The following is a 23,046-nucleotide window of genomic DNA, read 5'->3' on the forward strand; positions in this document are numbered from 1 at the left end:
GGTGGGGTTTCTCGCATTGGCTCTTCCGAGGCCCGGTTGCCACCCTGGCGCGCACGAAGTCGGAAGTAGGGTTAATTGCCCGGGTGCGCACCTTTGCCAGGGTGGGCACCTTACCTGGGCTGCGCACCAGGGCGGGCTCAAGATGGCACGCGCGTTCCGTTTTTTTCACTATCTTTCAAAACGGAAATTTTAAAATCTCCTTTTTTTTTTGCCTTTTCTGGAAATTAGTGAAGGCAGCGCATCAAAGGTGCGCACCTCGCTGCCCACCTTGGTGTGCTCTGAGGTGCGCACCCGGGAGCGCTACGAAGTGTGCTCCAAGGTGCGGCGTGCACGTTGTCGGAGCCCGGTTTGCCCCGGGTGCGCACCTCGCCTGCACCTTGGCCGGGGTGGGCACCTTGGCTGGGTTTGCCCAGGGTGCGCTCCGAAGCGGGGTTACTGGAGCGCCCCCTCTTTTTTTGTCAGAGCGTTTGGTGGGGTTTCTCGCATTGGCTCTTCCCAGGCCCGGTTGTTGGGTGCGCTCCCACCCTGGCGCGCGCGAAGTTGGAAGTTGGGTTAATTGCCCGGGCGCGCACCTTCGCCAGGGTGGGCACCTTGGTGCGCACACCTTGGCTGGGCTGCGCACCAGGGCGGGCTCAAGATGGCACCAGCATTCCCTTTTTCTCACTATCTTTCAAAACGGAAATTTTAAAATCTCGTTTTTTTTTTGCCTTTTATGGAAATTAGTGAAGGCATCGCATCAAAGGTGCGCACCTCGCTGCCCACCTTGGTGTGCTCCGAGGTGCCCACCACGGTGCGCAACGCCGGTGCGAACCCGGGAGCGCCCCGATGTGTGCTCCAAGGTGCGGCGTGCACGAAGTCGGACCCCGGTTTGCCCCGGGTGCGCACCTCGCGTGCACCTTGGTGCGCACACCTTGGCTGGGTTGCGCGGCCTGGTGGGCACCATGGTGCGCACCAAGGAGCGCTCCGAAGTGTGCTCCAAGGTGCGGCGTGCACGAAGTCGGAGCCCGGTTTGCCCCGGGTACGCACCTCGCGTGCACCTTCGCCGGGGTGGGCACCTCGGCTGGGTTGCGCGCCCTGGTGCGCACCAAGGAGCGCTCCGAAGTGTGCTCCAAGGTGCGGCGTGCACGAAGTCGGAGCCCGGTTTGCCCCGGGTGCGCACCTTCGCCGCGGTGCGCACCATGGCGTGCACGAAGTCGGAGCCCGGTTTGCCCCGGGTGCGCACCTCGCGTGCACCTTCGGCGGGGTTGCGCGCCCTGGTGGGCACCATGGTGCGCACCAAGGAGCGCTCCGAAGTGTGCTCCAAGGTGCGGCGTGCACGAAGTCAGAGCCCGGTTTGCCCCGGGTGCGCACCTCGCGTGCACCTTCGGCGGGGTTGCGCGCCCTGGTGGGCACCATGGTGCGCACCAAGGAGCGCTCCGAAGTGTGCTCCAAGGTGCGGCGTGCACGAAGTCGGAGCCCGGTTTGCCCCGGGTGCGCACCTCGCGTGCACCTTCGCCGCGGTGGGCACCATGGCGTGCACGAAGTCGGAGCCCGGTTTGCCCCGGGTGCGCACCTCGCGTGCACCTTCGCCGGGGTGGGCACCTCGGCTGGGTTGCGCGCCCTGGTGCGCACCAAGGAGCGCTCCGAAGTGTGCTCCAAGGTGCGGCGTGCACGAAGTCGGAGCCCGGTTTGCCCCGGGTGCGCACCTCGCGTGCACCTTCGCCAGGGTGGGCACCTCGGTGCGCACACCTTCTCAATGTTTTCTTGCCTTTTCTGGAAATTGGTGAAGGCAGCGCATCAAAGGTGCGCACCTCGGTGTGCTCCGAGGTGCGAACCCGAGAGCGCTCCGAGGTGCCCACGAAGTCGAAAGTCGGGTTAATTGCATTGTTTTCCCCGGGTGCGCTCCGAGGTGCGCAACATCGGCGCGCACCAAGGAGGGCTCCGAAGTGTGCTCCAAGGTGCGCACGATGGCGTGCACCTCTGGTGCGCACGATTCGGAGCTCGGTTTGACCGGGGTGCGCACACCTTGGCTGGGTTGCGCACCTTTTGTGCGCTCCAAGGTGCGCACGAAGTCGGAGCTCGGTTTGCCCCGGGTGCGCACCTTCGCCAGGGTGCGCACCTTGATGCGCACGCCTTGGCTGGGCTGCGCACCTTGGTGGGCGCCATGGTGCGCACCTTTCGTGCGCTCCAAGGTGCGCACGAAGTCGGAGCTCGGTTTGCCCCGGGTGCGCACCTTGGTGGGCGCCATGGTGCACTCCGAGGTGCCCAAGATTGGTGCGCACCAAGGAGCGCTCCGAAGTGCGCTCCAAGGTGCGCGCGAAGTCGAAAGTTGGGTTAATTGTCCGGTTTGCCTCGGGTGCGCACCTTGCGTGCACCTTCGCCAGGGTGGGCGCCTTGGTGCGCACACCTTGGCTGGGCTGCGCACACCTTGGCACCCGCGTTTCCTTCATTTTAAATTTTTTTTTTTTACAATCTCTCAAGTGGGAAATTCTATAATCTCAACTTTTTTTGCCTTTTCAGGAAACTTTTGAATGGAGCGCATCATTGGTGCGCTCCGAAGTGTGCTCCAAAGCTCTCTCCAGCTGCGTGCACCTGCCCCGGCCGCGCACCCGGCCCCGCCCAGCTTCGCTCACCTGTCCCGGGCGTCTGGTGCGGAACCTTAGAGTAAGAAACATCACCGTGCACCTTGGCCAACGTGCGCGACTCGACCGAGCGCGCACTGGCCGAGGTGCACACCGATTTCACCTGGGTGCGCGCGCAGCACCTCGGGCGCACCGGGGTGCGCGCACAACGCCCGGGTTGCACCGTGGCCTGTGTGCTCGGGGTGCCTCGGGTGCGCGCTCGGTGTCGCCCCCGCGCGCGCGGTAGTGCGGGCAGCGCACCCCGGCCCGGCCCGGCCCCGACGAGAACGCAAACGGGCAAAAGGTTTATTCAAATAGCATTGCGACGCCCGGCGAAAAACTAAAAAAGGGTGCAACACCGGGACTTCCCGGGAGGTCACCCATCCCAGTACTACTCCGGCCCAAGCGCGCTTAACTGCGGAGTTCTGATGGGATCCGGTGCACTAATGCTGGTATGATCGCACCCGTTATGAGCTTGTCGCAGTGTGTACTTAGCAAACCGCGACCCACGTGCGAATCCACCCCGGCCACCCACCCCCGTCGAGGTGCACACCCTCCCTCGCGAAGTGCGCCCCGTTCGCCAAGTGTGAGCCCTGCCCGGGTGCGCGCACCTTGCTAGGGCGTCGGGTGTGCACCCGGCCCGGCCTACGTGCGTGCACCTGGAGGGGGCGTCGTGTGCGTGCAGTGTCCCGTCTGCAACGCGGTGCCCACACACCACCTCGGGCGCAACGACCTGCGCTCACATGTGGGCCGAGTGCACCTTGGTGCATGTTCGGGGCGCCTCGGGTGCACGCTCGATCTTGCCCCGGTGCACCAAGGCGCTCGGTTTGCCCCGGGTGCGCACTTGGTGCAAGGTGGGCACCCAAAATAGGGATCAAGCACCAAAACACAAGTTTCGGGATGCAAAATGGGACCCAAGGACCACAAATGCGTTCCAAGACCCATGATGGGTCCACGAGAACAAAAATGTGTTCCGAGACTTAATAAACAAATATTGGGTTTTAGGAGAAGAAACATGCTCTGATGCCCAAAACGAGAATCGACCCCGAAAAGGCCACAGGCCAAAAGTGGGATGCGAGACAAAAAAAAATGGGACCCGAGGACCAAAATTGGGTTCCCAGGTCGAAGACAGGGCAACCGGACAAGAAACGACCTCTAAGGCTCGAAATGAGTCCCGACGACTAAAACTTGACAAGAAGCACCCATCAGGCACCCAACTCGACACCCATGGGATGCCGACCCACCCGGGCTTCCACCTAGCACACCTTGGCACCCACCCACCCTCGCACCCAACCTCGCACCCAACTTAGCACCTTTGAACCCACATTGGCACTCACCCTGACCCTGGCACCTTGGAACCCACATTGGCACTCACCTTGACCCTGGCACCCACCTTTGCACTCACCTTGGGACCCACCCTGGCTCCCACCTCGGCACCCACCCAGACACCCACCTTGGTTCCTTGGCACCCACCTTGGATCCTTGGCACCCACCCCGACACCCACCTTGGCACGCAACTTGGCTACTTGCCACCCACCTTGGCTCCTTGACGCCCACCCCGACAACCACCCCGTGACCTACCCTGGCTAGGGTTGGTGCACACCCACCCTGGTGCCCACCTTGGCACCCACCCTATGACCCACCTTGGCACGCACCTTAGTACCCACCCCGTTACCCACCCTAGGACCCACCCCGTGACCCACCTTGGCCAGGGTGGGTGCACCCACCCTGGTGCCCACCTTGGCACCCACCCATCCTAGCACCCAGCCTGTGACCGGGCTTGGAACCCAACCTTGCACCCGCACCCGTCTTGGCCAGTGTGGGTGCGCACCCATCCTGGCACCCACGTTGTGACACACCCTTTAACCCACGCACCCTAGCACCCACGTTGGCACCCACCTTGGAACCCAACCTAGCAACTTGGCACCCACCCCGTGACCCACCTTGGCATCCACCATAGCAGTCGCCGACTTGGCACCCACCTCGGCACCCACCTTGACACTTGTGGACCCACCTTGCCACTCACCCTAGCATCGACCCATCCTAGCACCCACCCTGGCACCTTTGCACCCTAGCACTCACCCATCCTAGCACCTAACCTGTGACCCACCTTGACACTCACCCTCGCACCCACCTTGGAACCCAACCTAGCACCCACCCACCCTGACACCAACCCTAGCACCTACCCACCCTTGCACCCACCCTGTGACCCATCTTGGCACCCACCCATCCTACCACTCAACCTATCACCCACCTTCTCACCCACCTTGGCATCCACCTTAGCACCCACCCACACTGGCACCTTGGCACCCACCTCGGGCAAGGTGGGTGCACACCCACCCTGGCACCCAATTTAGAACCCACCGAGCATGTTACCCACCTTGGCACCCACATTGCAGCCCACCCTAGTACCCACCCTATGACCCACATTGGCATCCACACCCTAGCACCCAGGCACCTCGACACCCGCCTTGACACCCACCCTAGCACTGAACCTGTGACCCACCTTGGAACTCACCCTAGAACCCACCCACCCTGTGAACCACCTTGGCATCCACCTTAGCACCCACCCACCTTGGCACCCACTCTAGCACTCACCCATCCTAACACCCAACTTGTTACCCACCTTGGCACCCGCCCTCGCGTCCACCTTGAAACCCACCCTAGCACCCACCCACGCAGGAGCCCACCTTGGCACCCAACCTAACACCCACGCATCCTGGCACCCAACTTGTGACCCACCTTGGAACCCACCCTAGTACCCACCTTTGAACCCACTATATCACCAACCCACCTTGGCACCCACCCTATGACCCTCTTTGGAATCCACCCTAGCACGCACCCACCCTGGCACCCACCATGGAGCGCACCCTAGCACCCACCCACCTCGGCACGCACCTCAACACCCACCTTGGTGTGCGCACTGCGCCAACCTCTCAAAGACCCTATGTGGTGCGCTCCAAAGTGTACACCTTTGGTGCGCTCCAAGGTGCGCACCTTTGGTGCACACCGAGGTGCACACCAAAGTGTGCACCGAGGTGAGCACCAAAGTGCACTCCAGGGTGCACACCAAGGCGTGCACCTTTGGTGCGGTCAATGCAAACGAATTCGGAAGTTGGGGTCGATGTCCTAATCGCTGCTGCAGACTACACGTATGAGAATCGGACAAATAGCTTTATATAGGGGAGGTGTTGCGTTTGATGGGTCGACTCCCCTGGTTGTGTGCACTGCACCAACTTCAAAGACCCTGTCTTGTTTAAGAAGTCAAAAGTTGGGGTGGATGTCCTAATCATTGCTGCAGTCTACGCATGTATGAGAATCAGACAAATAGCTTATATAGGGGAGGTGTTGCATTCGGTGGGTTGACTCCCCTGGTTGTGCGCACTGCGCCAACCTCAAAGACCCCGCATAGCAGAAGAAGTCGGAAGTCGGATTTTGGTGAGCACCAAGGCGTGCACCTTTGGTGCGGTCAACGCAGACGAATTCAGAAGTTGGGGTGGATGTCCTAATCGTTGTTGCAGGCTACACATGTATGAGAATCAGACAAATAGCTTATATAGGGGAGGTGTTGGGTTTGATGGGTCAACTCCCTTGGTTGTGCGCATTACGCCAACCTCAAAGACCTTGTTTTCGTTAAGAAGTCAAAAGTTGGGGTCAATGTCCTAATGGCTCCTGCAGGCTACACATGTATGAGAATCGGACAAATAGCTTATATAGGGGAGGTGTTGGGTTTGATGGGTCGACTCCCCTGGTTGTGCGCATTACGTCAACCTCAAAGACCTTGTTTTCGTTAAGAAGTCAAAAGTTGGGGTCGATGTCCTAATTGCTCCTGTAGACTACACATGTATGAGAATCAGACAAATAGCTTATATAGGGGAGGTGTTGGGTTTGATGGGTTGACTCCCCTAGTTGTTCGCATTACACCAACCTCAAAGACCTTGTTTTCGTTTAGAAGCCGAAAGTTGGGGTCGATGTCCTAATTGCTCCTGCAGGCTACGCATGTATGAGAATCAGACAAATAGCTTATATAGGGGAGGTGTTGGGTTTGATGGGTCGACTCCCCTGGTTGTGCGCATTGCGCCAACCTCAAAGACCCTGCATTGCGGATGAAGTCGAAAGTCAGAGTTTGGTGTGCTACAAGGTGTGGTCGAAGGTGCTCACCTAGGTGTGCACCTTTGGAGCACAGGAAAAGTGCCCTCCAAAAGTGCGCACCTTTGGAGTGCACAAAAGTGCCCTCCAAAAGTGCGCACCTTTGGAGCGCAGAAAAGTGCCCTCCAAAAAGTGCCCTCCAAAAGTGCGCACCTTTGGAGCGCAGAAAAGTGCCCTCCAAAAAGTGCCCTCCAAAAGTGCGCACCTTTGGAGCGCAGAAAAGTGCCCTCCAAAAAGTGCCCTCCAAAAGTGCGCACCTTTGGAGCGCAGAAAAGTGCCCTCCAAAAAGTGCCCTCCAAAAGTGCGCACCTTTGGAGCGCAGAAAAGTGCCCTCCAAAAAGTGCCCTCCAAAAGTGCGCACCTTTGGAGCGCAGAAAAGTGCCCTCCAAAAAGTGCCCTCCAAAAGTGCGCACCTTTGGAGCGCAGAAAAGTGCCCTCCAAAAAGTGCCCTCCAAAAGTGCGCACCTTTGGAGCGCAGAAAAGTGCCCTCCAAAAAGTGCCCTCCAAAAGTGCGCACCTTTGGAGCGCAGAAAAGTGCCCTCCAAAAAGTGCCCTCCAAAAGTGCGCACCTTTGGAGCGCAGAAAAGTGCCCTCCAAAAAGTGCCCTCCAAAAGTGCGCACCTTTGGAGCGCAGAAAAGTGCCCTCCAAAAGTGCGCACCTTTGGAGCGCACAAAAGTGCCCTCCAAAAGTGCGCACTTTTGGTGCGCACCAAGGCGCTGGTTCGGTCGTTGCAGGCGAGTTCGGAAGTTGGGGTCGATGTCCTGAGCGGAGGTGCAAACTACACAGGTGTCGGAATCGGACAAATAGCTTATATAGGGGAGGTGTATGCTTCGATGGGTCGACTCCCCAGGTTGAGCGCACCGCGCCAACCTCAAAGACCCTACGGTATGGATGAAGTCGGAAGTTGGGTCCGATGACCGATTCGATTAGTAGGTATGCTCATGAGGTCGGAATTTGGGTCCGATGACCTGCCATGTGCAGGAAGGCGAATGTTGACACTGTGCGTTGCAAGGTGCACACCAAGGCGCTGGTGCGGTCTTTTTAGTCGAGTTCGGAAGTTGGGGTCGATGTCCTGATCGGAGGTGCAAGCTACACAGGTGTGGGAATCGGACAAATAGCTTATATAGGGGAGGTGTATGCTTCGTTGGGTCGACTCCCCGGGTTGAGCGCACCGCGCCAACCTCAAAGACCCTACGGTATGGATGAAGTCGGAAGTTGGGTCCGATGACCGATTCGATATGTAGGCATACTCGCGAGGTCGGAATTTGGGTCCGATGACCTGCCACGTGCAGGAAGGCGAATGTTGGCACTGTGCGTTGCAAGGTGCGCACCAAGGCGCTGGTTCGGTCGTTGGAGGCGAGTTCGGAAGTTGGGGTCGATGTCTTGATCGGAGGTGCAAACTACACAGGTGTGGGAATCGGACAAATAGCTTATATAGGGGAGGTGTATGCTTCGTTGGGTCGACTCCCCGGGTTGAGCGCACCGCGCCAACCTCAAAGACCCTACGGTATGGATGAAGTCGGAAGTTGGGTCCGATGACCGATTCGATATGTAGGCATACTCGCGAGGTCGGAATTTGGGTCCGATGACCTGCCATGTGCAGGAAGGCGAATGTTGGGACTGTGCGTCGCAAGGTGCGCACCAAGGCGCTGGTGCCGTCGTTGCAGTCGAGTTCGGAAGTTGGGGTCGATGTCCTGGTCAGAGGTGCAAACTACACAGGTGTGGGAATCGGACAAATAGCTTATATAGGGGAGGTGTATGCTTCGATGGGTCGACTCCCTGGGTTGAGCGCACCGCGCCAACCTCAAAGACCCTACAGTATGGATGAAGTCGGAAGTTGGGTCCGATGACCGATTCGATACGTAGGCATATTGGCGAGGTCTGAATTTGTGTCCGATGACCTGCCATGCGCAGGAAGGCGGAATTTGGGTCCGATGACCGAGTTGATGGCGTGCCATGCGCAGAAAGGCGGAATTTGGGTCCGATGACCGAGTTGATGTTGATGGCCCGCCATGCACAGGAAGGCGGAATTTGGGTCCGATGACCGATTTGAAGGCGTGCCATACGCAAAAAGGCGGAGTTTGGGTCCGATGACCGAGTTGATATTGATGGCCCGCCATGCGCAGGAAGGCGGAATTTGGGTCCGATGACCTGACATACGCATGGAGTCCGACTCGGGGGCCGATGTTCGATTCGATGACTTGCATTGTGGGTAAAGTCGGAAGTTGTGGTCTTTGACCCGATTCGATGACCAGACTTCGGCTGCTTGAGAATCGGACAAATAACTTATATAGGGGAGGTAGTGTTCTCGAGCATCCTCCCCCCGTGCCCGTTTATGTCGATTGATGCTGGTGCTCGACTGGTTGGAGCGCTCGGATGCAAAAATCTTGCACCAGGATTTATCGATTGTGATGGACACGGCAAGTCTCCTGATTGCTATGCAGGAGCTCATCGTGAATCTCTATGCGGCCTTGGTATGGACTCGACCTGCGGAATGGTTCGGCAATGGTAGTCGCTCCAACACGTCCTTGCAATGGCCACAGAGGTGATTCGACTAGAGCTCCAGTCTAGCTTTTGGGTTGCTTGGCGGACTGGTATAGCCGCGATCGAGTTCCGGCCATGAACGTTTTAGATAGCTCTTGGGCTTTCTGGGACGGAAGTCGGAAGTTTGGGCTGTTGTCCGATTTGATGACCATTCTTCGGATGTGTGAGAATCGGACAAATAACTTATATAGGGGACTGTGTTGTCTCACGCAGCCCCCTCCGTGCCCCTCTATCTCGACCGATGTTGGTGCTTGAAAGGGTTGGGATCGCTCGGATTTATAAACGTGCACCACCATTTGTCGAGTGTGAGGGACGCGGCAGGTCTCCTAAATGCTATGCGGGCGCTCTCTGAGAATCTCTATCCGGCCTCGACACAGACTAGTCTTGCTGAATGGTTTGGCACTGGTAGTCGATCCAACACGTCGTTGTTGTGGCCGCCTAGGCGATTCGATTCGAGCCCCCGTCTAGCTTTTGGGTTGCTTGGCGGATTTTGCCCTATCCGCAAGTGAGCTCGGTCCCTAAACGTTCGAGAAACCCGATTGCTATGCGCCGACTCTCTTTCTTGCGAGCCTCCATCTAGCTTTTGGGTCTCTACGGAACGGAAGTCGGAATCTGGGACCGTTGTTTGATTCGACGAGGCAGACTACGGTTGTGCGAGAATCGGACAAATAACTTATATAGGGGAGGTGTTGACTGGAGCATTCTCCCCCGTGCCCCTCTAACTCGACCAATGCTGGCGCTCGAACGGTGGTAGCGCTCGGATTTTCATTGAGCGCCAGCATTGGTCGATTTAGAGGGGCATGCGAGATTCCCGAATGCTATGCGAGGGCTCTAACGGAAATGTCTATTGGTTTCGGTATGGATGCAATTGCGAGTGGTTCGGCAAAGGTAGTCGTTCCGATGCGTCCATGTCGTGGCCAAATCGATAATTCGATTTGAGCCCTCGTATAGCATTTGGGTCTCTCGATGTGATTCCGCATTCCAGTCCCTTTGGGCACTGCTTGAGCCGCATCCCAGGGGGTTCCCTTCCCAATAATCTGCCTCGCAACCCGATTGCTATGCGGTGAGGCTCCTCGGCCGCCTCGGAACTATCTGTGTATCAGACGCATCGCGGGATAAGGGGTTGGCAACGGTAGTCGCCCCAAGCGCGTCCGATGCTTGGACCATTCCGAGGCGGCCCTGAAGCCTCTTCCGTCTAGCCGTTGGGTCCTTCTCGCCGCATCCCTCGCCTCGCACCCCGATTGCTATGCGGTGAGGCTCCTCGGCCGCCTCGGAACTATCTGTGTATCGGACGCGTCGCGGGATAAGGGGTTGTCACTGGTAGTCGCCCCAAGCGCGTCCGATGCTTGGACCATTCCGAGGCGGCCCTGAAGCCTCTTCCGTCTAGCCGTTGGGTCCTTCTCGCCGCATCCCTCGCCTCGCACCCCGATTGCTATGCGGTGAGGCTCCTCGGCCGCCTCGGAACTATCTGTGTATCGGACGCGTCGCGGGATAAGGGGTTGTCATTGGTAGTCGCCCCAAGCGCGTCCGATGCTTGGACCATTCCGAGGCGGCCCTGAAGCCTCTTCCGTCTAGCCGTTGGGTCCTTCTCGCCGCATCCCTCGCCTCGCACCCCGATTGCTATGCGGTGAGGCTCCTCGGCCGCCTCGGAACTATCTGTGTATCGGACGCGTCGCGGGATAAGGGGTTGTCACTGGTAGTCGCCCCAAGCGCGTCCGATGCTTGGACCATTCCGAGGCGGCCCTGAAGCCTCTTCCGTCTAGCCGTTGGGTCCTTCTCGCCGCATCCCTCGCCTCGCACCCCGATTGCTATGCGGTGAGGCTCCTCGGCCGCCTCGGAACTATCTGTGTATCGGACGCGTCGCGGGATAAGGGGTTGTCACTGGTAGTCGCCCCAAGCGCGTTCGATGCTTGGACCATTCCGAGGCGGCCCTGAAGCCTCTTCCGTCTAGCCGTTGGGTCCTTCTCGCCGCATCCCTCGCCTCGCACCCCGATTGCTATGCGGTGAGGCTCCTCGGCCGCCTCGGAACTATCTGTGTATCGGACGCGTCGCGGGATAAGGGGTTGTCACTGGTAGTCGCCCCAAGCGCGTCCGATGCTTGGACCATTCCGAGGCGGACCCGAAGCCTCTTCCGTCTAGCCGTTGGGTCCTTCTCGCCGCATCCTTCGCCTCGCACCCCGATTGCTATGCGGTGAGGCTCCTCGGCCGCCTCGGAACTATCTGTGTATCGGACGCGTCGCGGGATAAGGGGTTGTCACTGGTAGTCGCCCCAAGCGCGTCCGATGCTTGGACCATTCCGAGGCGGACCCGAAGCCTCTTCCGTCTAGCCGTTGGGTCCTTCTCGCCGCATCCCTCGCCTCGCACCCCGATTGCTATGCGGTGAGGCTCCTCGGCCGCCTTGGAACTATCTGTGTATCGGACGCGTCGCGGGATAAGGGGTTGTCACTGGTAGTCGCCCCAAGCGCGTCCGATGCTTGGACCATTCCGAGGCGGACCCGAAGCCTCTTCCGTCTAGCCGTTGGGTCCTTCTCGCCGCATCCCTCGCCTCGCACCCCGATTGCTATGCGGTGAGGCTCCTCGGCCGCCTTGGAACTATCTGTGTATCGGACGCGTCGCGGGATAAGGGGTTGTCACTGGTAGTCGCCCCAAGCGCGTCCGATGCTTGGACCATTCCGAGGCGGACCCGAAGCCTCTTCCGTCTAGCCGTTGGGTCCTTCTCGCCGCATCCCTCGCCTCGCACCCCGATTGCTATGCGGTGAGGCTCCTCGGCCGCCTTGGAACTATCTGTGTATCGGACGCGTCGCGGGATAAGGGGTTGTCACTGGTAGTCGCCCCAAGCGCGTCCGATGCTTGGACCATTCCGAGGCGGCCCCGAAGCCTCTTCCGTGTAGCCGTTGGGTCGTTCTCGCCGCATCCCTCGCCTCGCACCCCGATTGCTATGCGGTGAGGCTCCTCGGCCGCCTTGGAACTATCTGTGTATCGGACGCGTCGTGGGATAAGGGGTTGTCACTGGTAGTCGCCCCAAGCGCGTCCGATGCTTGGACCATTCCGAGGCGGCCCCGAAGCCTCTTCCGTGTAGCCGTTGGGTCCTTCTCGCCGCATCCCTCGCCTCGCACCCCGATTGCTATGCGGTGAGGCTCCTCGGCCGCCTTGGAACTATCTGTGTATCGGACGCGTCGCGGGATAAGGGGTTGTCACTGGTAGTCGCCCCAAGCGCGTCCGATGCTTGGACCATTCCGAGGCGGACCTGAAGCCTCTTCCCTCTAGCCGTTGGGGCTTTCTCGCCGCATCCCTCGCCTCGCACCCTGATTGCTATGCTGTGAGGCTCCTCGGCCGCCTTGGAACTATCTGTGTATCGGACGCATCGCGGGATAAGGGGTTGGCAGTGGTAGTCGCCCCAAGCGCATCCGATGCTTGGACCATTCCGAGGCGGCCCTGCAGCCTCTTCCGTCTAGCCGTTGGGGCCATCTCGCCGCATCCCCCACCTCGCACCACGATTGCTATGCGGTGAGGCTCCTTGGCCGCCTCGGAACTATCTGTGTATCGGACGCATCGCGGGATAAGGGGTTGTCACTGGTAGTCGCCCCAAGCGCGTCCGATGCTTGGACTATTCCGAGGCGGCCCTGCAGCCTCTTCCGTCTAGCCGTTGGGGCCATCTCGCTGCATCCCCCACCTCCTCGGCCGCCTCGGAACTATCTGTGTATCGGACGCATCGCGGGATAAGGGGTTGGCAGTGGTAGTCGCCCCAAGCGCGTCCGATGCTTGGACTATTCCGAGGCAGCCCTGCAGCCTCTTCCGTCTAGCCTTTGGGGCCATCTCGCCGCATCCCTCGCCTCGCACCCCGATTGCTATGCGGTGAGGCTCCTCGGCCGCCTGGGAACTATCTTCGTATCGGACGCATCGCGGGATAAGGGGTTGTCACTGGTAGTCGCCCCAAGCGCGTCCGATGCTTGGACTATTCCGAGGCGGCCCTGTGGCCTCTTCCGTCTAGCCGTTGGGGCCATCTCGCCGCATCCCCCACCTCGCACCCCGATTGCTATGCGGTGAGGCTCTTCGGCCGCCTTGGAACTATCTTCGTATCGGACGCATCGCGGGATAAGGGGTTGTCACTGGTAGTGGCCCCAAGCGCGTCCGATGCTTGGACTATTCCGAGGCGGCCCTGCAGCCTCTTCCGTCTAGCCGTTGGGGCCATCTCGCCGCATCCCCCACCTCGCACCCCGATTGCTATGCGGTGAGGCTCCTCGGCCGCCTTGGAACTATCTTCGTATCGGACGCATCGCGGGATAAGGGGTTGTCACTGGTAGTCGCCCCAAGCGCGTCCGATGCTTGGACTATTCCGACGCGGCCCTGTGGCCTCTTCCGTCTAGCCGTTGGGGCCATCTCGCCGCATCCCCCACCTCGCACCCCGATTGCTATGCGGTGAGGCTCCTCGGCCGCCTTGGAACCATCTTCGTATCGGACGCATCGCGGGATAGGGGGCTGTCACTGGTAGTCGCCCCAAGCGTGTCCGATGCTTGGACCATTCCTAGGCGGCCCTGAAGCCTCTTCCGTCTAGCCGTTGGGGCCTTCCCGCCCCATCCCTCGCCTCGCACCCCCGATTGCTATGCGGTGAGGCTCCTCGGCCGCCTTGGAACCATCTGTGTATCGGACGCATCGCGGGATAAGGGGTTGGCACTGGCAGTCGCCCCAAGCGCGTCCGATGCTTGGACCATTCCGAGGTGGCCCTGAAGCCTCTTCCGTCTAGCCGTTGGGGCCTTCCCGCCCCATCCCTCGCCTCGCACCCCGATTGATATGCGGTGAGGCTCCTCGGCCGCCTTGGAACTATCTGTGTATCGGACGCATCGCGGGATAAGGGGTTGGCACTGGTAGTCGTCCCAATCGCATCCGATGCTTGGACCATTCCGAGGCGGCCCTGCAGCCTCTTCCGTTTAGCCGTCGGGGCCTTCCCGCCGCATCCCTCGCCTCGCATCCCGATTCCTATGCGGTGAGTCTTCTCGGCCGCCGCGGAACTATACCTGTTATTGCTACTGCATCCTTCGGCTGGTAACCTCCTCTGCCGCCTTGGAACGTTCTCTTTGTCGGACGCGTCGCGGGATAAGGGGTTGGCACTGGTAGTCGCCCCAAGCGCGCCCGATGCATAGACCGCTCCGAGTCGACCTTGCTTTCAGCCTCTCACATGCATAGACCTCTCTGAGTCGACCCTGCAGCCTCTCACGTTTAGCCTTTGGAATCTCGCCTCACAACATGATTGCTATCCTTGATGCATCCCTTGCCTCGAGCCCTGATTGCTTTCTTGGCTGCATCCCTCCTCTCCTCACAGCCCGGTTGTCATCACTGCTTCATCCGTCGCTTCATGCATTCTGGCTGCTGGGCCCTTCCCACCGCACACCTCGATTGCTATCTCTTCTGCATCACACACCCCGATTGCTATCTCTGCTACATCCCTCGGCTCTCACTTCTGCATCCTTCGCCTCACACCTCGATTGCTATCAATGCTGCATCCGTAACCTCACACCCCGATTGCTATGCGGGGAGGCTCCTTGGCCGCCTTGGAAATTTCTGTGTGTCGGACGCACCGCGGGATAAGGGGTTGGCACTGGTAGTCGCCCCAAGTGCGCCCGATTCTTAGACCGCTTCGAGGTGACCTCGTAGCCTCTTTCGTCCAGGCTTCCTGCCTTCAACGCCCTTTTTACACCTCGATTGCTATGCGCGGGCTCGTTGGCGTCTATCACCTCTCTGCGAAGAGTGGCACGATGATTGTTGGGGTAAATCGTAGCAGTCCGATCTCTGGCCTTGGGCCATTGTGAGGGCTGATCGATTTCCTGTGCGCATCTCGTGTTCGCCCAGTAACAGACTCGACGACTTGTAATCGGTCTTGTTCCCGATTGTTCCTGGAGGTAGTCTTCGGAACTCTTGGATTTGACCTGTCACTCGAACTGTCCTCTTCCGAGGATGCTTGTGTGTGTGTGCTTGTGCCATTTCCTTGGCGGTATTAACGAGATATTAAAGAGCGGAGTGAGCGCCTCGCCCAGCTATGTTTGGGGCTCTCACTCCCTTACCCGGTGTGCGACCGCTTTGCACGTAGGTTGCGGAGCATCGCGACTCTTTCGATGTTTGGCGGTTGTCTTCCGGTGATGCGTTGGTCCCGAAGTGCACGTTACTAGCATTTCTGCCATTGTTCTCGATCTTTGGCACGTTCTTTCGTTGCAATTGGATATATATCTCCGTTTATACGCGCAGGCTTCTCCCGCCTATTCAGCGCTGTCCCACTCTCAGCACTCTCGTGGTCTCCTTGGCTTCTCTCTCCCGTGAGCGAGCTCTCTTCTCGAGTCTTTTCCATGTCCCATGGAGGTTGCCTTGCGAAATTCGGGCACACAAACGTGACCGGATAAGAGCGGAATTGCCTATGAGGAGAAGCTCACCTTAGGGAGCAGCAATGCCGAGTGTTTCGACAGAGGGTAGAGGGGGCGTTGTTTGGGCGGTTGCACAAAAGAGTGCTACGTTTGCACTGAAGGTTGCTTCTTCGTCTCCGACGAACTCTTCGAGGCAAAAAAGCTTGTTTACGGGGTCGAGGTGGGACTGTTCGTGCGAGTTGCGCCACCAAAAGTGCGTAGGGGGCATATACCTGGGAAATGGATGTCTCTGAGTGGCCTTACTCGGTCGCGTGCACGGTGCATTCTCTAACGGCAGGACTGTCGCGAGCATGTGCGGTTCGGATGTTTTCGGGTAAAGGGTTCCGTACGGGATGTTCTTCCCAGGCTCCTGTGAACCGAGACTCTGCATCGTCATGCTCCGGCTCCCGTGGGTGCTTCATGCCTCGTCGAGCTGTTTGTCGTGGACGATTAAGGCCGAGGCCTTCCTTCGAGAGGGGAATTGTTCAGGCTGGTCGAGGCGGGATTGTTCGTGCGGGGTGCACCACCAAAAGTGCGCTGTGGGGAACGACTTCCTTACCAACACTCGAACCACCAGTCTTTTGTTCCGACGACTGAGAGGAGGCTCAGCCCGACTTTATGTGGATTTCGAGATCTTGACAGGGTCCGCCGAGTTGCCAGACATCTACTCGGAGGTAGACATCTTGGATAGATGGGAGAACAGCGGAGTCATCTCCTTGAGAGATTTGCTAGTTCTCGGTTCTGGAGGAGAATTTCGATCGGAAGACTACCCCCGTGCATCCGAGCTCGTGGCAAGTTGTTCGGAAGCTTTGCAACGTTGGGTCTGGATGGAACAGCCAGAAGCCAAGGCAGATCCTTTCAGCGCCAAACTGGATCAGTTGGCGGAATTGTTGGCACACAAGTTTGTTTGCAAGCCGGTAGGAGCAGAGCCGCAGGGGTTGGCCTGCTTGGACGATGTTAAGATCGTCGCAGCTAGGGAAGTCATGAATCAAGACATTCCCGAGGTGAGCACCAAGATGAGATTGGGCACCTTACGTTTGATAAACCAGCATGCGAATGATGATGAAGAATCCCGACCTACCCGGGATGTCATGGCTAGAGGAGGTGGATCGCAGGGCGATGTCACTTCTCCTGAACAGGCACAGGCAGGAAGTTTCACTTCAGCATCCCTCACTTTCAGGAGACAAGAAGGGGGACCTGTTCTGTTCCGCCAGCTTCGACCACTCTGCCGTCATGCGCTCCTCGAGGTCGGACTGTTCCAAGTCCTCGAGTCGATTTTCATGGTCTTGGAGCCAATCGCGGTGCTTCGGATCTTTCCCCTTCGAAGACACCTTCGCAGCCTTACTCTCAGGTTGCCCGACCTCCACTTCATGCTGACTATCTGTATCTGCCATCTCTCGATCTGCACAGCCCCGGATCTGATCCGAAGCTCTGATACCAACTGTCACAGGCTTTGGGAGTTAAGCCTGTGCGGCACCGACAAGTCCCGTCCCGACTCGGATCCGTTCAAGATCAGAGACCTTCGGCCTACGCCTCGTCCCTTCCAATATTGCGCTAAAGCGGAATGCACAATGAAAATGCAGATCGACTTGCTCCCAGAATGCATAAAAGGATACGATGCAATGCGGAATAAAATAGACAACACAACATTCAAAGGTGGGGCGAGGTGCCCATATCCTTTATTATTATCCTCAAAGATTACAATGCTGGATAGAACTCGGTATTGAGAAATACCGGTCGCCCCCAAATGGATTGCCCAGCCAGCCAATCTGACTCGGACAAGTTACAAAGAGTCCCTTCGACTCAGACTGGGATCGGCTCGCTCGAGAGGAGAACCAGTTAGCTCCTCGAGGTGCCAGATCGCCAAGTCACAAGACCCCAATGCTTGCCTGAGCAATAAAGTCCCTCGCTGCAATACTCGCACTCAGACTTGCGACGCCGAAGACTCGCATCTGTCTGCTCGTCTGCTCGCTGCCGAATGCTTGATCGCTGATGATCCTGATTCTGAATCTGCTTCTGCTTCCCAAGAATGAGCATCCCGCTCATCTTATATACTGGAGGGTCGGACCCAAATAAAAGAGCCGTTGGGCGGATAGGGCCGGCCCAAAAGGAATCCCGCCAATGGAAAATTAGCGCCCATATAGGTCCGGACTCATATGAGTTAAGTCCGCGCTAAGAAGAACATCGGCCAAGTCCCATGTCGGCCCCCGCCAAGGAAATAAAACATATCGGCCCCGCCGATGAAATGAATTAAGTCGGCTGTGTGAAACACCAATTCCATGTCGGCTATGCAAAAGAAAGAGTTCCGATGCAAAATGGAACCCCACTAAGGCTGGACCCGATCCAAAAACTGTGCAAGTATTCTGCCCAATGCAGACCCGTTACATCCTCCCCCACTAAACTAGTGGCGGCGCCCTCGACGCCAGCACCCCTGCACAAAGCACTGGGAGGCATTGACCCAGAAATCTACTCCTGTCTGGGCGGGTTCCTCCTGGAGAGGAACTCCATGATTATCTCCTCGTCTCGCCATAACGACTCACTGCGTTCCCAGGAAGCGGAGTCGCGTCCCTGTCCTTCGAACATCACCAAGAACTCACGGATGCCGTTCTTGCCTCCTCCTCGTGTTCGCATTGCAAGGACCTGGCTGACTCTGCGGTCCGGATTGTCCAACACATTCGCCGGGCCTCTGTTCGGAATATTTCTTATCAGATCTTCGTCATCTGGACCAAAGACTTCGCCGGGTAGACGAAGCAATCTGTCCCAAAGTGGTTCATACGGCCTTGTCTCATGTTCCTCCCAGGTCCAGTGATCCACGGCCTCAGAACAACTCGCCATGATTTCCAAGGATTTCCGAGTACTCTCTTCGTCAGATAGATTGGTGCTACCTCCGATCGACATCAAGTCGCCATAACGGATTATTCCCTGTCGATCCCAAGTGGTGAAGATATCATCTTCACAAAGAGCCTCATTGAACCCAATGAAGTCTGGAAAGGTATCAATGTGTAACTGAACAGGTCCCCCTTCTTGTCTCCTGAAAGTGAGGGATGCTGAAGTGAAACTTCCTGCCTGTGCCTGTTCAGGAGAAGTGACATCGCCCTGCGATCCACCTCCTCTAGCCATGACATCCCGGGTAGGTCGGGATTCTTCTTCATCATTCGCATGCTGGTTTATCAAACGTAAGGCGCCCAATCTCATCTTGGTGCTCACCTCGGGAATGTCTTGATTCATGACTTCCCTAGCTGCGACGATCTTAACATCGTCCAAGCAGGCCAACCCCTGCGGCTCTGCTCCTACCGGCTTGCAAACAAACTTGTGTGCCAACAATTCCGTCAACTGATCCAGTTTGGCGCTGAAAGGATCTGCCTTGGCTTCTGGCTGTTCCATCCAGACCCAACGTTGCAAAGCTTCCGAACAACTTGCCACGAGCTCGGATGCACGGGGGTAGTCTTCCGATCGAAATTCTCCTCCAGAACCGAGAACTAGCAAATCTCTCAAGGAGATGACTCCGCTGTTCTCCCATCTATCCAAGATGTCTACCTCCGAGTAGATGTCTGGCAACTCGGCGGACCCTGTCAAGATCTCGAAATCCACATAAAGTCGGGCTGAGCCTCCTCTCAGTCGTCGGAACAAAAGACTGGTGGTTCGAGTGTTGGTAAGGAAGTCGTTCCCCAACGGTTCCTTTGGCTGCTTTGTTTTGTCCCGCCTAATCCTTTCGAACTCATACAGGCCAAGCAAGACATCCTTCGATGTCGTCTCGCCCCGGTTCGGTACAGTAAGAGCTGATCTCTCTATCAAAACTCTTTTCAGCAACTCAAATGCTGTCTGCTGCTTATCGCCCCATTTCCATCCGCGGTCCTTCTTCAACAGATCCGTCAAGGGGCTCGCAATCCGGGAATAGCCTGCTACAAACTTGCGATAGTAGTTAGCTAAACCAAGGAACTGTCTCACCTCATGCACATTGCGAAGCGGCTCCCAGTCTCGGATTGCCTGAAGCTTCTCCGGGTCTGGTCGGATCTGGCCATGACCAAGAATATGGCCCAGAAACGGCACTTCCTCCTGCGCAAAAGCACACTTTTCCTTCTTTGCGAACAGCTGATGTTCTCTCAACAAAGCAAACACCTCCTGAAGGTGCCGCTTGTGTTCCTCCATGTCTCGACTGTATACCAAAATGTCATCCAGATACACAACAACGCACTTGTCCAATAATGAGCGAAACACATCGTTCATCAAGGTGCTGAAGGTTGCAGGAGCGTTAGTGAGACCAAAAGGCATAACCAAGAATTCATAGCTACCATACCTCGTCGTGATCGCGGTCTTCTCCTCATCACCTGGCGCGATCCTGATCTGATAGTAACCCTGCCTCAGGTCCAACTTGGTGAACACTCTTGCATCGACCAGTCGATCAAAGCTATCCGCTATGAGAGGTAACGGATACTTGTTCTTGATGGTGAGCTTGTTCAAAGCTCGATAGTCCACACACATCCGAAGGCTTCCATCCTTCTTGCGCTGGAACAATACTGGAGCAGCATAAGGTGATCTGGAGGGACGCAAGTATCCTGCCTCAGCGAGCTCTGCCAACTGCTTCCTCAACTCTTCCATCTCTGGTGCGGAGAGTCGATAAGGAGCCTTCGCTGGTGGTCTTGCCCCTGACTCCAGTTCGATCCTGTGATCAACGTGCCTCCTCGGTGGTAACACAGCTGGGAGCTGGTCTGTCATAACATCCGCAAACTCGGACAACACATCCTGGATCGCCGAGGTGTTAGAGGGTCCTGACGACTCTCCTTCATCCCAATCTCCAATCAGTGCGGCCAAAAACAACTCCTCCTGCCTTCCCTTGCCAACCTGCTTAGCACTGAGCGCATTCAACAGGAGATCCTGTTCCACGCTCTTCATCATCGGAACCATACTTGGTCTGCTCGGATCCAATATCAGCAAACAGCTCAAGTGTGGCACCACAGCTGCTGATGCCGACCTCAAGAACTCCTGCCCGAGTATGAGATCGAACTCATTCATTCCAATGGCGATCAAATCAAGCACACCCTGCCACGACCCAACTCGGATGACTTCCTTATGGATCTCACCGCTCACCTGCTGCGCGGGTGCGGTCACCGCCTTGAACTGATTTGTAGTCGGCTCGATCTTGAGTCCAAGCTTCTTCGCTCGGGATGCGGAGATGTAGTTGTGGGTGGCACCTGAATCCACCATAGCTAGCACCTTCTTGTTGCCAAAGAAAGTCTCCACAAAACACAACTCGTGCTTATCGGCCACTTCGGTAGAATGTTGCACTGCATTCAGGAGTTGCAAGGTGCTCATTGCGGGCAACTTCTTCTCCTCGAACAACAGCGCGTTGATCCTACTCCGATCTGGACAGCTCCGTGCCCAGTGATCATCTTTGCCACTGATGAAACACCCTGGATCACGATCCTTCTTCTTCTCAGTCTGTGTGTGATCTTTCTTCTTCGGGTTGCCTTCTCCATTCGACTTCTTCGGTTTCTTCTTCCTGGGCTCGCCGTTAGGATCAGAAGGAGGTCCGCCTCCCTTCTTTTCTTTCCGGCGGAAGTTCTTCTTGTAGTCTGTTCGAGCTCCACCAAAGCCCCTAGCTGCATCGCCCTTATAATCGAGCAGCCCATCCGCAACTGTGATCGCCTCGGCCAAAGTCTGAACTTTCTGTCTCCTCAGCTCATCCTTCGCCCAGGGTTGCAGACCCTTAGTGAAGAGGAATAACTTCTCGAAGTCGCTCAACTTGGTGCATTCCAAATCCAACACCTGAAATGCCTTGACATACTCTCGAATAGTGCCAGTATGCTTGAGTTCATCGAACCTGGATCGGATGATCCAATCCGAATTCCCAGGTCGGAATTGATCATGAAGCGCTGCCTTCAAGTCAGCCCAGGACTTGATCGGTTTCACCGTCTTCCCAGCGCGTTCATCTGCCTGATGCGTTCGCCACCACAGCTTCGCACTGCCGGTAAGGTATGTTGCAATATCCTTGACCTGTGCCTCATCAGACGTCTTCGGTGCACACGACAGGTACTCCTCAACATCCCAGAAGAAATTATCAAGTGCCTTGTCATCGCGCTCACCGTCATAAGTTCCAACTCGAGTTGCCTTAGAACCATGCGTTCCTCCCTGCAACAACGAATGGAAGATCTGTTGCCCCTCTTTGAGGAAGCGGATCTCTTCCCTCAAAGACTCTATCTGTTCCGCCAGCTTCGACCACTCTGCCGTCATGCGCTCCTCGAGGTCGGACTGTTCCAAGTCCTCGAGTCGATTTTCATGGTCTTGGAGCCAATCGCGGTGCTTCGGATCTTTCCCCTTCGAAGACACCTTCGCAGCCTTACTCTCAGGTTGCACGACCTCCACTTCATGCTGACTATCTGTATCTGCCATCTCTCGATCTGCACAGCCCCGGATCTGATCCGAAGCTCTGATACCAACTGTCACGGGCTTTGGGAGTTAAGCCTGTGCGGCACCGACAAGTCCCGACCCGACTCGGATCCGTTCAAGGTCAGAGACCTTCGGCCTACGCCTCGTCCCTTCCAATATTGCGCTAAAGCGGAATGCACAATGAAAATGCAGATCGACTTGCTCCCAGAATGCATAAAAGGATACGATGCAATGCGGAATAAAATAGACAACACAACATTCAAAGGTGGGGCGAGGTGCCCATATCCTTTATTATTATCCTCAAAGATTACAATGCTGGATAGAACTCGGTATTGAGAAATACCGGTCGCCCCCAAATGGATTGCCCAGCCAGCCAATCTGACTCGGACAAGTTACAAAGAGTCCCTTCGACTCAGACTGGGATCGGCTCGCTCGAGAGGAGAACCAGTTAGCTCCTCGAGGTGCCAGATCGCCAAGTCACAAGACCCCAATGCTCGCCTGAGCAATAAAGTCCCTCGCTGCAATACTCGCACTCAGACTTGCGACGCCGAAGACTCGCATCTGTCTGCTCGTCTGCTCGCTGCCGAATGCTTGATCGCTGATGATCCTGATTCTGAATCTGCTTCTGCTTTTTTTTTTGCCAAGAATGAGCATCCCGCTCATCTTATATACTGGAGGGTCGGACCCAAATAAAAGAGCCGTTGGGCGGATAGGGCCGGCCCAAAAGGAATCCCGCCAATGGAAAATTAGCGCCCATATAGGTCCGGACTCATATGAGTTAAGTCCGCGCTAAGAAGAACATCGGCCAAGTCCCATGTCGGCCCCCGCCAAAGAAATAAAACATATCGGCCCCGCCGATGAAATGAATTAAGTCGGCTGTGTGAAACACCAATTCCATGTCGGCTATGCAAAAGAAAGAGTTCCGATGCAAAATGGAACCCCACTAAGGCTGGACCCGATCCAAAAACTGTGC

The 23,046-nt window shown here is 57.1% G+C and overlaps 1 long non-coding RNA gene and 1 other non-coding gene across 2 annotated transcripts in view; one reads left to right on the forward strand and one right to left on the reverse strand.

Moving 5' to 3' along the window:
- Nucleotides 1–2,947: 2,947 nt before the first annotated feature.
- Nucleotides 2,948–3,066, reverse strand: LOC131871664 (5S ribosomal RNA). The gene has a single exon (XR_009369875.1). It is a non-coding gene; the product is annotated as a 5S ribosomal RNA (ribosomal RNA).
- A 6,699-nt stretch (nucleotides 3,067–9,765) lies between these two features.
- The window catches only part of LOC131871652 (uncharacterized), a 45,751-nt gene continuing 32,470 nt past the window's right edge, over nucleotides 9,766–23,046 (forward strand). The window contains exon 1 of the long non-coding RNA XR_009369863.1: nucleotides 9,766–9,980. This is a non-coding gene — a long non-coding RNA (uncharacterized LOC131871652). The remainder of the gene's footprint in view (nucleotides 9,981–23,046) is intronic.

The sequence above is a fragment of the Cryptomeria japonica genome, unplaced genomic scaffold (genome assembly GCF_030272615.1).
Source record: "Cryptomeria japonica unplaced genomic scaffold, Sugi_1.0 HiC_scaffold_438, whole genome shotgun sequence".
NCBI lineage: Eukaryota > Viridiplantae > Streptophyta > Pinopsida > Cupressales > Cupressaceae > Cryptomeria > Cryptomeria japonica.